Raw genomic sequence first — 13,411 nt, forward strand, 5'->3', positions numbered from 1 at the left:
CGGTGGTGAAGAGTTGCATCCTCAAAGGTGTTTGGTCTGCCACACCCAAGCAAATGTGTGAGGAGACCAAACGTTATGTTCGTTGCAAAGTCGAATTGTCTGTTCAGTCGGATTGTATACTGTGGGGCAATCATGTTGTTATGCCCAAGAAAGGGAGAGGGAAATTTGTACGTGAGCTACATAGCACACACCCCGGCATTGTAATGATGAAAGCCATCGCAAGGTCTCGTGTATGGTGGCGGGAATTGACTTTGAGCTGCAATCATGTGTGCATCAGTGCAACGCTTGCATGCAGCTCAGCAAAGCACCAGTGGAATCTTTTTTTTCAAAAATATACTTTATTCATATAAAATTTTCACAATACATTGGAAAATAGTTCAGTACCTTGCGGTCAGCAATTCCATACAATTTGTTTGGATGCTGATAGCAGTTCGATAGAATGCACTAGCGTGCATTTCATTTCAAGGTACAGTTTAGTACAATCCGTAAATCACGTTACCCTCATTTACACAGTACTACATGTATTACATGGAGCAGATAAGAACAGGTTTACATTACATTCCAGGATACATTTCAATACCGATCGCGAGTCGCGTTACATGTAGCACTATGCAGATGAAAGCAGTACACGGTACATTTACATTTCTTTAAAAGTTACTAAACAGTGCAGAGACTTTCATTATACATGGCACAACACAGGTGTTTTTCAGTACATGGTGCTCTATGTATACAAGCAGATTAACAAGTACAGCCCGAGGGGGGTCTGATTCCATCCCCTTCGTTTACCGTGGTGGAAGGGTCTTAAACTGTGGCTCTTGCCCATCGTGCCTTTGCGTCGACTGCACCAATCTTTAGTGCGTCCCTCAGCACGTACTCCTGGACTTTGGATTGCGCCAGTCTGCAACACTCGGCCGTGGTCATCCCCTTGCTCTGGAAGACCAGCAAGTTTCGGGAAGACCAAAGTGCGTCTTTCACTGAGTTGATGGCTCTCCAGCAGCAGATGATGTCTGTCTCGGTGTGCGTCCCTGGGAACAGTCCGCAGAGCACAGAGTCCTGTGTTACGGAGCTGCTTGGGATGAACCTCAACAGCAACCGCTGCATCTCCTTCCAGACTTGCCTTGCAAAGGGGCAGTCCCGAAGGAGATGGATGACAGTCTCGTCCGCACCATAGCCGACTCGGGGGCAGAGTGCCGTGTCTCTGAAACCCCAGCTGTGCATGAAGGATCTGACGGGTAGGGCCCTTCTCACCGCTAACCAAGCTACGTCCAACAGGATCCATCATCTATTTCTTTCGTAGGGCATCCAGGACCTTGCGTGCCGACCACTGCTTTATGGCCTTGTGGTCAAAGGTGCTTTTCTTGAAAAACTTTTCCACGAAGGACAGGTGCTGAGGCATGGTCCAACTGGTTGGAGCGTTCCGCGGCAGCATGGCCAGACACATCCTTCGCAACACCGGGGACAGATAGAATCTCAGCACGTACTGACACTTGGTGTTTGCGTACGAAGGGTCTATGCACAGCTTGATGCCGCAAAAGCACCAGCGGAATCGCCGCTGAGTCTGTGGTCGTGACCGTCCAATCCAGGATCCACATAGACTTTGCAGGTCCCTTCCTGGGGAAGATGTTTTTAGTTGTGGTGGCTGCATATTCGAAGTGGATAGAGTGTATAATCATGTCATCCAGCATATCCACAGCTACCATTGAGAATCTCAGTGTCATGTTCGCGACACATGGTCTGCCTGACATCGTTGTTAGCGACAACGGATCGTGCTTCACCAGTCAGAATTTTCAAGAGTTCATGAAACTCAATGGTATCAAAAGGTCAGCACCATTCAAACCTGCATCCAATGGGCAAGCAGAACGTGCTGTCCAAATCATAAAGCAGAGTATGAAGCAAGTAACCCAAGGGTCACTGCAGACCCACTTGTCATGCATACTGCTTAGTTACAGGACAAGACCACACACGCTTACCGGGGTCTGGCCTGCTGAACTAATGATGGAGAGGTCTTAAGGCCAAGCTATCTCCTGTACACCCTGACTTGAATAATCATGTTGCATATAGAAGACAAAGTCAGCAAGGGTATCCCGATCGCGCAGCTGTGTCACGCGATATTTCTGTAAATGATCCTGTATGTGTTCTGAATTATGGTCAGGGTCCCAAGTGGATCGCTGGTACTGTCATGGCCAAGGAGGGCAACAGAGTATTTATTGTCAAGTTCAAAAATGGGCAAACTTGCAGGAAACATATGGATCAGACAAAGCTGCGCACACAGACGAACCGGAACAGTCGGAGGAAGAGACGATTGACGACCGACCAACCAACCTACCCCCAGTCATCAGAGGACTCCGTGGTCATCAATGAATTGGGACTTTCATCACTGACATGTTCAATCCCTGACCTGGCCATTGCCACTCCCACCAGATCAGTCACAACAGACTCTGAACACTCACCCAAGGCTGGAGTTGAATTGAGACCGTCAACCCGGGAGTGTAAAACACCGGACCGTCTCAATTTGTAAAAGACTCTTAACATCTCAGAGGGGAGTATTGTCATGTATGTACTTTTGGGATCACTAGCCACTAGATGGCATCACTGTTGGAGGCCATTGGGCTCCACGCACATGTGTGCAGCCCAAGTATAAAAGGCCAGCCATTTTGTACATTAGTCACTTTGGGCCTTAATAAAGCAGAGCCAAGGTCATACCTCTTGGAGTTAAACAGTACTCAGTCTAACAGTTATTGCATACACAACACAGGTTCCACATGTACACTAACGTCATGTCTTCAGTTGATGTCACTGAGGAGCAACCTGTAGATGAGAAATAGGAGAGTGCCAAGGGCAGATCCTGGGGAACTCCAGAGAAAGTGATGCAGTGGGTGGGAATAGAAGACATTGCAGGAGTATCTCTGCCTATGACTGGCTAGGTATGAGAGGAACCAGTCCCACTTAGCTGGGCAACGGAGGAGGATAGTGTGGTCAACCATATCAAAGGTTACATATAGGTTGAGAAGGGAGGAGAGATACTACCCCGGGGTTAGTCACCGAAGATGTTTGTGACTTTTTTTATTATGGCTGATTCAGTGCTGTGGCGGGGCAGAAACCTGATTTGGAAAGGTTCAATCATAGAGTTGCGAGAAAGATGGGCATGGATTTGGGAAGGTTGGTAATATTATCTCCCAGCGGGTGCTCTGGGTGTGAATGTCAGCGAGAGAGGGTGGGCCATTTTGGATTGATGGTCATGAGGAGCCAGCGACGAGTCCCTTGATGGGCCTGTTGGAGAATGGCGAGAGAAGCACAGAGGGAAAGGGTGGGCTTCGCCTGCTATGCTTTGCTAGTTTTCTGTTTCTATTAATAACCTGGATGTTCTGCTGATGTCAAACACATAGATGCACACTACCTTGCATTGGTATTTGATTTTTACCATGGAATATTAAGGTTTAAAATAAAATCTTGGTTTATGCAGACTTTCTACTCTTCCTCTTCAGGGTAAAAAAGATGTGTTGTAATCAGCATGTGACCTGACTCTACACCGCTACCATCGAATGGGGGTAAACTGCACTTATGTCACTGGTTCCATCGCAGCCATCAGTGAAATGAGTCCTCTGTGTTTGACGGAGAAAATATCAAACTAATGGTGCTCCAGAGAGGGTCCTCCTTATTTAAAAAAAAAAAAATTATTTTACTGGATGAAATTTTGTTGAACTCTTCCCATCTATTTTCTTTGCTTTTCTTTAGCACACTTAAGTTGCAAATCACATGTTGCAGTTAAGCAGATTTTGCTTTGGAGCCATTCAGAATGATCAGTATAACTAGCTGAAGTAAGTTTGGTTAAGGATGTTATGTTGGTCGTAACGTTGTCTGGAGGGGACCATGTCCCACTGCAGCATCATTTGTGAGACACTGGCTAATGTTGACACATTTGCAACACTTGCAGAAAAGCTTTCAAACTTCTGTTCTAAAGTGTAGAAAGAGCCCTGGCAGTATATTGGATTGCTAGTTATTTTTAAATAAAAGAACTAACTATAATTTTTTTATTTAGAAATGTTACTTCTTCTATCATATGGTGGTAGCATAGCAAATCAAATGTCAATATCAAGTCAGTAATCCAGGTCAAAGTTTCTGGTGTACAGCATGGATATCTTGTAGGCTGCCTGCAAATTTCCTCTGAGGGCTGTGCTCGATGATGTGCTGCAGGGTCTGGTTAGGTGCTCCACAGATGCTTTCATCTTCCACCTATGGAGAAGGTTACAGCATCTATCATGACCAGTTCTGAGGTGGTTGATGGTTGTCCACTGTTTGTAAGGAAGGTTTGATCCTTCAGGTTGTATTGTGGGGTCCTCTATAAGGAATCTGTTCCATATGTCGCAGTTCTTCCAAGCATTTTGCTATCGGTTTTATTAGTAAACAGACACTAGTCAACAAAGTTCAGTGCATGTGTATCTTTTTATTACAGCTCACAAGAGTTGTCCTAATCTCTCTCCACATGTCTTGAGAGGTCGTCTGTGCAAGATGACTATAAACCTCTGACATTTTATATTTAATTCATATTTTCTACGTGAACTACACTGCAACATAATTGTGCATTTGATTGCTTGCCCACATGTATACCAAAGATTCGAAGAATTCTCTTTTAAACCAGTAAACGTGAGTCCATGATTATTTTACAAATGCAAGAGTGGATTTATTTTGATCCCAGGGCTGAATAAAGTTGACGTCTGTCATGTTGTATCACTGCTGAGATGTATGTGGTACTGGACTGAGAGTGCAACAAGAATGCCCCTTTTGACAGATGGAACGAGCACTGTGTACAACATGGCATGAGCTGGACGAAACTAATTTGTGCAAGACTCCTAAGGAACTACACCTCAAATCTGCAGAGTGCCCACTCAAAATCACAAACACTTTATAAATCGTGTCCAGAGAACTGAGTTAACACTGGCCTTTCATCTCTGGGATCTGGGTTCAAATCCAGCCTAGACTGGTGGGTTTAATACCTCTTTGCTGGCTGTAAGAGTCCCACATGAACTGAGTTTGGTCAGTCTCAATCTGGCTTCTAGTTGACACAGGCCTTCAGTGCAAAACTTGCCTCTAAGTAGCAATCTCAGAGGCCATAGAATTGTCTCGTGTGGAAATGGAAAATTCTCACTGGTTTAATAGTTGGTGCTCTTGAGGTACATTGTTCAGGCAGAGTGGAGAGACTGTTGCTCTGCATCTTACTGTGCTATGTGTGACCTGGGAGTGCTTGATGCTGGCACTGGTTGTCTATAATGACAAGAATGCCATTTCCCCAACACTTCTCACGTGCACATTGCACTAAGCTCAGCTCAGCACCAGAATTTCCAAACCACTCCCTGGGCTCAGACTCAAGAAAGGAGCGTTTTCATAGAATGATAAAAATTACAGCAGGAGGCCATTTGGCCCTCAGTTCCTGTGCCGATGCTGGCATGCTTTCCTGTCACCCATCCCCCCCCCCCCCCCCACCCCCAATAATTTTATATTCCTCTTCTTCAAATATTTAATCTCATTCCCCTTTTAAATGATGATCTAGTCTCTTTTAGCCTCTTATTGTGAAGCATCCCATGGTCTAATCGCCCTCTGTTCAGGAAACTCCGTTCTCCCTTCCCCATCAGTTCGTCCAATGAGAATCCTCAGTCTCTGTCCCCTTGTATCCCATTCGCCCACTCTATTGACAAGTCAACTGAGAGTAGCTCTCGACAACAATGCTTTACTTTGTGTCATGCAAGTGAAGCAGAGCCATATATATCTGATTTAAAAACAAGATTTTCAGAGTGGAAAAACAGTTTAAATATATATAATTGTTAGTACAGTTGGGAGGAGGGATATTGGGATCTAACTGCTTCTTCAACAGAACTGTTTGATGCTATTTTTGTGCACAAGTATCACAATATATTTACAAGATGATCTGATTACATCGCCTGTTCTGAAAAATGCTATTCCTGTAAAATTGCAGTTACTGTTTGAACACGGTATTTTTGGTGCAAATTTGATACTTTCTGGGCCAATCTTCATTTTGCCACCTGCGCAATAAATTCTAAGATTATTTTTGAACAGGGGAACAAAATAGACTTTTGTATATAACTAGTCAATGTCCTGTGGCATTGCACCTGTGAGTATTTTCACAGGTTTGGAGAGCTGCTGCACGCTCGCGGCCTTCCGTGAGAGGTGGGCACCAGAGGAACTGGAGTGTATCATTTCCACAGGGAACAACATTTTAATTTAATTTGATTTGTCAAGCTTCCCTTGAATGTTAATTTGTGGATCTTTGTGCCCTTACAAAAGGGGGGCACTTGGCTTAAAGGTATCTTTAAAATAGTTGTAGAGCTGTTGCATTGTGAGTGGCTTAGCTGGTCACATGATGTTCACAAGACTCAATAAAACCCCAGTCAGTTGGGTCTAGGTCATCCACGATGAGGTATGCAGTTGTGATTCTAATGGATGAACTAGTAATGTGTAGTTTGATAAACCTTTGTTAATAAACCAACTAGTTTTTATTAGCAATGTGTTGCTATGAATTCTTAAGCAAAGAACCCATGAAGCAAATATATTAGAGAGGAAGGAGCGATAGATCTGAGAGATTACAATCTATTTGGGTAAGGTCTGTGAAATGACAGTCAATGACATGACTGTTAAGCCGTAAGTAGTGAATGCATGTTGACGAGAGGGTTGAAAATTGAGCTGCTGTGAAAGGGACAGATCAGTGTGTTGCTGGGGTGGTTCAGGCTCAATAATGTTGGGAGGGCAGGGGGGCGGGGGACGGGGTGGCTGTTGAAACTTTCTAGATGTTCTGTTGCTCTGTCCAATGCGGGACCCAGGGAAATGTGCAGACTAATAAATTGTTAGATCAATATGCTGAGATATGAACAGGGCTTGAGGGGCAAAGGTTGTGGGAGGAAATAAGCAAGCTGGAAGTTGGTCTGCCATGAATAATCTGCTGAAACCTATTATCAGATGTCTTGTCTTGATCCCAACATTTCACCTCAAAATAATCCTTTGCCATTGAGACTAAATGACCTGTTACTAAATGATTGTGTTGAATTGCATGGATGCCAACAACTGCCAGATTTCAGCCTAAGATTATGTGACATATTTTATAATTGCTTATCAGTGTGCCACCGACAGGAAAAAGAGTGCGAGAGCTATAGTGGTAGGGGATTCTATTGTAAGGGGCATTTTGGAGGGGGAAGGGTGAACAGCCAGTTGTCGTCGTGCATATAGGTACCAACGATATAGGTAAAAACGGGATGAGGTCTTAGCTGAATTTAGGGAGTTAGGAGTTAAATTAAAAAGTAGGACCTCAAAGGAAGTAATCTCCTGGATTGCTCCCAGTGCCATGTGCTAGTCAGAGTAGAAATAGCAGGATAGTCAAGATGAATGCATGGCTTGAGGAATGGTGCAAGAGGGAGGGATTCAAATTCCTGGGACATTGGAACCGGTTCTGGGGGAGGTGGGACCAGTACAAACTGGATGGTCTGCACCTGGGCAGGACCGGAACCAATGTCCTCGGAGGAGTGTTTGCTAGTGCTTTTGGGGAGGGTTTAAACTAATATGGCAGGGGGATAGGAATCTATGCAGGGAGACAGATGGAAGTAAAATGGGGGCAGAAGCAAAAGGTCGAAAGGAGATAAGGAAAAGTGGAGAGCAGAGAAATCAAAGTCAAAAATCAAAAAGGGCCACATTACATCATAATTCTAAAAGGACAAAGAGTGTTTAAAAAAAAAAAAAAACAAGCCTGAAGGCTCTGTGAATCAATCCAAGGAGCATTTGTAATAAGGTGGATGAATTAACTGCACAGATAGCTGTTAAAGGATATGATGTAATTGGGATTATGGAGACATGGCTCCAGGGTGACCAAGGCTGGGAACTCAACATCCAGGGGTATTCAATATTCAGGAAAGATAGACAGAAAGGAAAAGGAGGTGGGGTAGCATTGCTGGTTAAAGAGGGGATTAATGCAATAGTAAGGAAGGACATTAGCTTGGATGATGTGGAATATGTATGGGTAGAGCTGCAGAACACCAAAGGGCAGAAAACGCTAATAGGAGTTGTGTACAGACCACCAAACAATGGTAGTGAGGTTGGGGATGGCATCAAACAGGAAATTAGGGATGTGTGCAATAAAGGTATAGCAGTTATCATGGATGACTTTAATTTACATATAGATTGGGGAAACCAAACTGGTAACAATACGGTGGAGGAGGATTTCCTGAAGTGTATAAGGGATGGTTTTCTAGACCAATATGTCGAGGAACCAACTAGAGAGCAGGCCATCCTAGACTGGGTCTTGTGTAATGAGAGAGGATTAATTGGCCATCTTGTGCGAGGCCCCTTGGGAAAGAGTGACCATAATATGGTAGAATTCTTCATTAAGATGGATAGTGACACAGTTAATTCAGAGACCAGGGTCCTGAACTTAAGGAAAGGTAACTTCGATGGTATGAGGCGTGAATTGGCTAGGATAGACTGGCAAATGATACTAAGGGTTGACGGTGGATAGGCAATGGCAGACATTTAAAGATCACATGGATGAACGTCAATTGTACATCCCTGTCTGGCGTAAAAATAAAATGGGGAAGGTGGCTCAACCGTGGCTAACAAGGGAAGTTAGGGATAGTGTTAAATCCAAGGAAGAGGCTGATAAATTGGCCAGAAAAAGCAACAAGCCTGAGGACTAGGATAAATTTAGAATTCAGCAGAGGAGGACAAAGGGTTTAATTAGGAGGGGAGAAATAAAGTATGAGAGTAAGCTTGCAGGGAACATAAAAACTGACTGCAAAAGCTTCTGTAGGTATGTGAAGAGAAAACGATTAGTGAAGGCAAATGTAGGTCCCTTGCAGTCAGAATCAGATGAATTTATAATGGGGAACAAAGAAATGGCAGACCAATTGAATAAATACTTTGGTTCTGTCTTCACTAAGGAAGACACAAATAACCTTCCGGAAATACTAGGGGACCGAAGGTGTAGCGAGAAGGAGAAACTGAAGGAAATCCTTATTAGTCAGGAAATTGTGTTGGGGAAATTGATGGGATTGAAGGCCGATAAATCCCGAGAGCCTGATAGTCTACATACTTAAGGAAGTGGCCCTAGAAATAGTGGCTGCATTGGTGATCATTTTCCAACATTCTATAGACTCTGGATCAGTTCCAATGGATTGGAGGGTAGCTAATGTAACCCCACTTTTTTAAAAAAGGAGGGAGAGAGAAAACAGGGAGTTATAGACCAGTTAGCCTGACATTGGTAGTGGGGAAAATGTTGGAATCAATTACTAAAGAAGTAATAGCAGCGCATTTGGAAAGCAGTGACCGGATCGGTCCAAGTCAGCATGGATTTGTGAAAGGGAAGTCATGCTTGACAAATCTGAGTTTTTTGAGGATGTAACTAGTAGAGTGGACAAGGGAGAACTAGTGGATGTGGTGTATTTGGACTTTCAAAAGGCTTTTGACAAGGTCCCTCTCAAGAGATTTGTGTGCAAAATTAAAGCACTTGGTATTGTATTGACGTAGATAGAGAACTGGTTGGCAGACAGGAAGCAAAGAATAGGAATAAACTGGTCCTTTTCAGAATGGCAGGAAGTGACTAGTGGGGTACCGCAAGGTCCAGTGCTGGGCCCCCAGTTATTTGCAATATACATTAATGATTTAGATGAAGGAATTGAAAGTAACATCTCCAAGTTTGCAGATGACATTAAGCTGGATGGCAGTATGAACTGTGAGGAGGATGCTCAGAGGCTGCAGGGTGACTTGGACAGGTTAGGTGAGTGGGCAAATGCATGGCAGATGCAGTATAATGTAGATAAATGTGAGGTTCTCCACTTTGGTGGCAAAAACAGGGAGGCAGAATATTATCTGAATGGTGACAGATTAGGAAAAGGGGAGGTGCAATGAGACCTGGGTGTCATGGTGCATCAGTCATTGAAAGTTGGCATGCAGGTACAGCAGGCGGTGAAGGCGGCAAATGGCATGTTGGCCTTCATAGCAAGAGGATTTGCGTATAGGAGCAGGGAGGTCTTACTGCAGTTGTACAGGGCCTTGGTGAGGCCACACCTTGAATATTGTGTACAGTTTTGGTCTCCTAATCTGAGGAAGGACATTCGTGCTATTGAGGGAATGCAGCAAAGGTTCACCAGACTGATTCCCGGTATGGTAGGACTGACATGAAGAAAGACTGGATCGACTAGGCTTATTATATTCACTGGAATTTAGAAGGATGAGAGGGGATCTCATAGAAACATATGAAATTCTGACGGAGTTAGATACAAGAAGAATGTTCCCGATGTTGGGGAAGTCCAGAAACGGGGGCCACAGTCTAAGGATACTGGGTAAGCCATTTAGGGCCGAGATGAGGAGAAACTTCTTCACTCAGAGAAATGTGAACCTGTGGAATTCTCTACCACGGAAAGTTGTTGAGGCCAGTTCGTTAGATATATTCAAAAGGGAGTTAGATGTGACCCTTACGGCTAAAGGGATCAAAGGGTATGGAGAGAAAGCAGGAATGGGGTACTGAAGTGCTTGATCAGCCATGATCATATTGAATGGTGGAGCAGGCTCGAAGGGCCGAATGGCCTACTCATGCACCTATTTTCTATATTTCTATGATTCTACAGGTGTAACAGGGATCTGAAGGTAGATATTGACACATTAAAAATGAATTTTGCTATAGAACCTGACATAGGTGTTTTTAATACATTTTGAAATAATGTTGCAATTCAGTCAGCATCTTCGATATATAAATAGGTATACAAAACAACCCACTATTACGTGGCTAGAATATTTGTAAGTCCATAAAATCTTACAGAAGGTGGTTTTTGGCTCATGCATGTGCCAATTTTCTGAAGGTGGTATCCACTTAGTCCCATTTCTCTCTTTCCCCATATCGATTAAAACATTACCTGTTTCAAAGATTTATCTGCATCCACTTCAAAGGCGATTATTGATTCTTTTTCTACCAAGGCATTCCATGTCCTAACAATCTCTAAAAGGAAAATCATTCCCCTAGTTTCTCGAATACAAAAGCAAAATACTGCGGATGTTGGAAATCTGAAATAAAAACAGAAAATGTTGGGAATACTCGGCAGGTCAGGTAGCATCTGTGGAAAGAGAAACGTTTCAGGTCGATGACCTTTCATCAGAACTGCTTCCCAGCATTTTCTGTTTTTACCCCTAATTTTTCTTTTTTTTGCCATGTTTGTGTAGTTTTCTTGACACCACTTGAATACTTAACCTGTTCAAAGCCAGCTTTGTATCATGTGCATGTTTTATAATTAACGGCTGAACATCAGCTCTACAAATGATTCTACATTCTATAAAACCTTCCTTCTTTTTGGATGGTCTCATTATAACCTGTGGTCCAGTGTTCCAATGTTATTTGCATATCTTTCCTGTCACCTGATGCAGAACAGCAAAGGTGCATAAGCCACATCCTGAAATCTGGTGTATTTGTAAGATTTGCACTCCCAAGTCAAAGTCCTGCATTATGTTAGATGGTATCAAAAGCGGAAACCAATAAAACAATTTGCTATAAACAACTTACTAAATCTTCCAATTGAAATCTGTTGAAAAATTGAGACCTAGGAAAAACATTAGTCACCAATACTATCTGGAGGTGAAGTGTTGTGGGTCATTTTTGTCACCAAAATGTTGCGTGCGAGTGATTACTTTTTGCGTCAATGCCTTATTTGTTTTGATATTACTTATTTTTCATTGTTTTCATGAATATGTGCTGTAAACAAATGTACCTTAAAGCTAGTCACTCATGTATTTTCCACTTGCTAAATTAAACTATTTTCAGAAGGGCAATAACGCACTGGAAAGAGTTTGTGGAAGGGCCATGCTGAGATTTGGGGCCTTTGGCACAGCACTGTCTGGGGGAGAGGAGAGAGGGAGGGAGGGAGAGAGAGAGAGAGGATATATATGCCCCTCCTTAGTTATTTTTTTTAAGCATGGGTTATGTTCCTCTTTTAGTCCCTCAACCCTTCCTATATTTTTTTTAAACAAGTGTTTACATTAAGTTATGAAGAGTATTAGAACCGAACCTGTTCTTATTTACTGAGAGGAAATAGGATTTTATCTTTAAATTCTGAGGGGAGTGGATAATGTAGATGTAAGCAGTTTATTAAACTTGGACTGTGAATGCAGAGGATATGAATAGAAAATCAATAAGCTTCATGCAAATTATAATCTTCCCCCTCCCCTAAATTATGCATATCCAGATTTAACTTCTAGATAAAGGAGTTACTATGCTTATTAATAATATCTTTTTAAAAAAAACAAATGGTAAGGAATAGGATTCATGGATGTACAGGTAAGAGCAAATTGAAATGATTGGAGATATGTGGAGTGTAATGTTTTGAGCTGCTGGGACCATGGAAATATCATGCCAAGAACTAAAACAGTTAAGAAAAGAATGGAATATAGGCTTAGACACATATTCTAGACTAGTTATCTCAGAGTTCCTATGACATGCCTACCCTGCCCTTATCCTCCCCCAGAAAAAATTGACACACTTCTGTGGGACCCCCTTGTGTTAACCTCTGAAATAAGTGGAAAATGAAATCCAAACCAGAATAGATCAGATTTTCAGCAACTTGGAACGACTGGAAATACCGACCAACGAAAAGCCTCCAAATAGATGGCAGAACGGCAAACTCCGAGTGGATCAAAAACAACGATACAGAAACCAGATTTATGCAGCAAACAAAATCACATAGAATCATCGAAATTTCCAGCGCGGAATGATGCCATTTCGGTCCATTGCGTCCGCGCCGGCCGACAAAGAGCCACACAGCCCTCGGTCAGCAGCCCTGAAGGTTACATATAAACCTATGAACAATGGTGGAAAGGTAAAGAGCACCCAGCCCAACCAGTCTGTCCCACACAACTGCGACACCCCTCACACTAAAGCATTCTATATTCCACCCCAACCAGAGCCATGTGGTAAGTAAACAAATGTAAAAATTCTGACCCTAATGGAACCCAGTTGTAAAGTTTTCTTTCATTTATCGCTGAGATTAGGGAAAAATACTGCAGAATCATGCCTTGGGAAATTAAATGGGTTGTGTGGAGCCCATATTCGAGTGGATTGTACATGGGTTGTGGACAAATCAGGCTTAATGATCCGTCTTTTATTTCTCATTTCATGCATTCTCCTACTCTTCACCATAAAGCGTGTCACTTTTTAAACGTACAGTGATCATCAATGAAGTGCTGCAGATACTTTCTGCCCTGTGGGGACCATGTCTCCATGCACTGGTGTATAATACGTTCACACTGTGATGAACGAGCAGTTAATGTGCTTGCATGGATTCTACCCTTTATTCAGTAAGCACTAGTAATCAATGCGTGTTGCTGTTTTGAGTGTTTTTATTTTAGCCTCTTGTACCACTTTAATGGAGGG

Source organism: Pristiophorus japonicus, chromosome 2, assembly GCF_044704955.1.
Source record: "Pristiophorus japonicus isolate sPriJap1 chromosome 2, sPriJap1.hap1, whole genome shotgun sequence".
In the NCBI taxonomy this organism is placed as follows: domain Eukaryota; kingdom Metazoa; phylum Chordata; class Chondrichthyes; family Pristiophoridae; genus Pristiophorus; species Pristiophorus japonicus.